General features: G+C 33.2%; 1 long non-coding RNA gene across 1 annotated transcript; it reads left to right on the top strand.

Annotated features, from left to right (window-relative positions):
* Nucleotides 1-703: 703 nt before the first annotated feature.
* On the top strand, nt 704-4129 carry LOC110706541. Its single transcript, XR_002508372.1, has 4 exons — nt 704-1141; nt 2363-2428; nt 3067-3212; nt 3830-4129. It is a non-coding gene; the product is annotated as an uncharacterized LOC110706541 (long non-coding RNA).
* The last annotated feature ends 340 nt before the right edge of the window (nt 4130-4469 follow it).

Here is a 4469-nt window from a genome sequence, read left to right as displayed (position 1 = left end):
CCAGGTTCCGACACGTGTTCTTCACGAAGGCCAACAGGAACCTGCCACGTGTCAATCACAGATACGTCCTCCACGGACCACTTAAGACACGCCACGTGTCCGCCCATGCCAAATGGGAAAACCGGCCATCAAGGCCCAGTCCAGTCTAGAGGCCCGGTCAGCCCTAGGTTTACCTTAAAACCTAGAGAGTTGCACGCTTCCCAAGGCTATAAATACTCTATTAATCCTCATTAATCAAAAAACGGAATAATTAAGAGATCAAGCAGAGAAGAACAGAGTTATTAACAACCGGCTAATCTCGCTAACAAGGCAGATTACCAACACTAAGCACTCTCACCTAGAGAGATCTCATTACTTTAATTTCTGTATTGATTACTCCTTAATCAGGTACTAACTTGACCGTTGGAGGCGGAGCTCTCAGGAGTCTCCGTTATTTTGCAGGTACAGGCGTCCGGTTCCAGTCTCGGAATTGTAACTCTCCCGCAGGACATCAGAAAACCCCGAAACAAAACCTACAAGGTTGTCTTTTCTCAAGATATGGGGACGCGAAGCATAAGTCAAGAAACCAAAGGGTATTACTGAATCCAAATCTGACAAGGTTTCACTACACCGAAAACTAGATTAGAGATCGCAAAATATAGAACAATTACCAAAGAATATAGAACGCATTTGTATAAGAGGCGTTCTGTAAGTTAATTCATATGGAACAGTTAGCTTAGTTAACCAATCTCTATTTCTTTCACCCAAATAATTAAAAATAATAATTAATTATTATAGAGGATATAGAACGGTCATCTTGATAACCGTTTTGTATTTTTTTAATTATTTTTGTCATTTTAGGAGGAAATTATATACAGAGTGTTATTATTATTATTATTAAAAAAAAAAAGGGGATTTACCCAAATTAATCAAAGGCGGCTATAAGGCTTTTCACTTTCATTTCACTTTCACTTCCATTCCACTAAAAAATACCTTTGCTTAATATTCTTAAAAAAAATACTCCATACTTCTTGTTAATTGCTTTAAGTTGACCGAAAACCTCCAATTGCATGCACCGCCACTTACTGTTTGTCGTGCCGCCGCTCCACCGCCGCACAATGTCTGCAGCACCACCACTTCGCTGAGCCACCATTACATTGAGGTAGGTTCGAATTTTATTTATCATAGAGTAATTGAATTTTGATAATTTGTCAATCTAACCACATGAACCATTCGAAATATGAAGGAAACAAAATTAAATTCATAGTTTTCATCTATTAAATTAATTTGCAATTCGAATTTAGGTGATTGAAAAAAACATCAAAGTTCTAGTTTTAGGGATAAATTCAATTGATTGTTTGTATGTTAATATTTCAGCCGAATTGCAGTAAGTTGAATCAAATTACCCTTAATTTTGTCGACTTTCCATTTATTTCAATAGTAATAAAAATAATTTTAGCCAAATAATCTTACCTAAGTTCAATTTAGAACCCTAATAAGATAAAGAAAGAGGGGTAGGGGAAATTGATTACCACTGGATTATTGTGCTATATTAATTGTAAATAATTTGTAATATATTTTAGAAAATATTTATTCGCTTTGCTTTTCTTTCATAAAAGGGTTGGTTATGAGATCTTGTGATTGAAACTATGCGATGATAAAATCTGATTCTAGTAATGTATAAGACTAGTCATGGTTTTTACTATGCTTACAATGATGAGTAAGGAGTGTGTTTTTGTGGAATTGGTGTAGCTGATTGTGAAGAGAGAAGAGGAGGGAATCATAACATGTGGACTGTGGTACTGTTAAAGACGATTGAGTTTTTTTTTATTCTTTGTACATTGTTGTTGACGTATGACTTTGTTGCTAAATCATCTTGGAGTTTTGTGTCTCCAGATTTCCTCTTTCTGAAGCTTCCCTCACCTTCAGTGGTTAATTGAATTTGTATCCCCTATGAATGTGAATTAACTTCTATATGTTTATAGACTCAGAGCTAAGGTGCATGATTGCTCCAATGTTTCCCCTGCTAGAGTGATAATGCTTAATGGATTATGATGCTAGAGTCTTTCTTACTGAGCACCTTATTTGTGCACTAACTTTGGCAAGTTCTCCTTTATCTCTTTATGTAAAGGAGGCTTATATCCTGCATTTGCATGCTTATTCAACTCTTACATCACCTCAAGTTTAATTTTTCGTATCATGCCCTCTTTTTTCAGTTTTTTTTAGAGACCTCCTTTATGTAAAAAAACTTCTTTCTTTGTATGCATCAGTCCCTCCTCGTCTTGATCTGCAAGTAGATGTTCTATAGTCTGTGCTTTCGGAATTATAATTTTTGAGTGTTGTGTTTCCAACATTTTTCATCTTAGTATTACCATCTATTCAGGGCTCAAGCATCCCGAAGAATAAAAAACAAAGCTCTTCTTCAGAGGCAAAGAAGGAAAAGAAAAAGGTTTTACCTATATTGTTTTATTTTATATACTCTTTTATTTTTTTCTAACATTGGATGAAGTAGTCAAGAAAAGCCTTTGTATTTATGGGGCTTTAACTTGTCTGCTTGCATCACGGTGGTTCTTTCTGAGATATGGTCTGTAGTTGGATATCTGTTAGAAGCATTGTTCCTAGCTCTTCTAGGGGATCATCTCAAGAGTTGTGTTTCTCTAGATTTCCCTATTCTGATGTAACTAATGACTGGAGCTTTCTTCATTTGCTTTCCGAGTCTCCAAATGCTTCCTTATTATAGTACACTTTCCTGTAGTGACTGGATACTACTGAGAATTATTACATCTATTTCAGATTCTAGATGTTGTTTATTGAGTTTTTGCATAAGTAGCTTTAATAAAATGAAGTACTGAACTTCTATCTTGCATCCCGTAGTAATTTACTTCTATTTCTGTTATGGAACTTAGTAATTAATGATCATGTCTCTGTGAAATTTACTAATTTCTCTTTATCAATAAGTTTATGTTTCTTATTTGAAAGTAATAAACAGAAAACTTTGTGCCGGTTGCTTCATTTTAAAAATTTTGTTTTGTTGTAGTAATTAAACTTTTGAGGTAACATATTCTTTTTGCTAATTTAATTTTGCAGCAGAATAAAAGGAAGAAACCAGCAGAAATGGACAAGAAACTTGGTGTCAAGTGATTAAAACTTACTACTATCGTGAAACCAAAAATTATTGCTTCTGTCGCCATTATCTCATGGGAAGATGCCACGAGGTGGTTATATATCGCTATGTGAGTTTTTTTTTCTCTTGTTCAATTTTGATTTGAAATTAGATTGATAGATTATTTATTTTCACATTTGAATCATTAGCATGCAGCTACATGTTTTATTTTGTTTACTTGCATTTGGTGGGTTATATAATTTTTACTGTCACAATTGATTTTAAGTTATATATTGTGTATCTTCTGTCTTGATCTGCAAGTGGATGCTCTATAGTCCATGCTTCCGGGCTTATAACTTTTCTATCAGTAACTGCTTATTTCTGAAGATCATCATGATTTCCCTTAAATATCTGTTTAGGCTGTTTGTAAGATGTATATATACTATTATATTCTTTCACTAATTTTGGTTTGGGTTCTTGTTTTGGGCTAGAAACTTCTACTGTAAACCCGTCCCAACCTTGTGAGCATGGGTATGAACTTAGATCAGAAACTATTATGCACATGGCTGTTATGTGTCTTGAGAGCAGCCCTTCTTTTTTTTTTATAAGATTGAGAGCAGCCTTTTGGGTATCAGCTGTTCTTCTTAAATTAGATCAAAAAAGATATACCTATTTATATTTAATTAGATCAATTTATTGTGTATATTATTAACTACTAATATGTATGTATTTTACATTGTTTTGTAGTATTTAAAGCAAGTTCTTCCTACATATTCTCAACAAATGATCGACGAGCTTAGGGAAAGGCGGATTTCATATGTTACGGATATTATCAACCAAATGACGACGACAATGATATATATGAATTGTAAATCAATATGGTATTGGTATGTCTAAGCATAATTTTTTTTAAATCAACATTAATTAGAAATTTGTTTTGATATTTAACTCACGTATTTATTTGTATAGAACAAATTTTGGATGAATGATTCAATTTAATTGTGGTTGGATGTTTTAAATTATATATACGAAGCATATTTTGATGTCTTTCGTCGTATTTGGAAATATTTTTGTTAATTTAATTATACTGAAGTTTATATTGCACGCATACAAGATCATGAGTTTATTTTACATAGGAAATGTGGAATTTTTCTTACAGGATTAATTTACAAGATAAAATACAGGAATACAACATATACAGGTCTAAAAATGAAATACAAAATAATACAAATTATCAAAATACAGGAATAATACAAGATAAAATACATACATGGGTAATGCAATATGGAACGGTTAAGTGGCCTAAACCGTTCTATTTTCCTTAGTGTACGATTTTAAGAAGGGAAAAGAGAACGGTTGTAACTAACAACCGTTCTCTATTTGTCCA

Source organism: Chenopodium quinoa, unplaced genomic scaffold, assembly GCF_001683475.1.
Source record: "Chenopodium quinoa cultivar QQ74 unplaced genomic scaffold, ASM168347v1, whole genome shotgun sequence".
Lineage (NCBI taxonomy): Eukaryota > Viridiplantae > Streptophyta > Magnoliopsida > Caryophyllales > Amaranthaceae > Chenopodium > Chenopodium quinoa.
The sequence above is the reverse complement of the archived record's forward strand: the minus strand, read 5'-3'. Positions and strand labels throughout refer to the sequence as shown.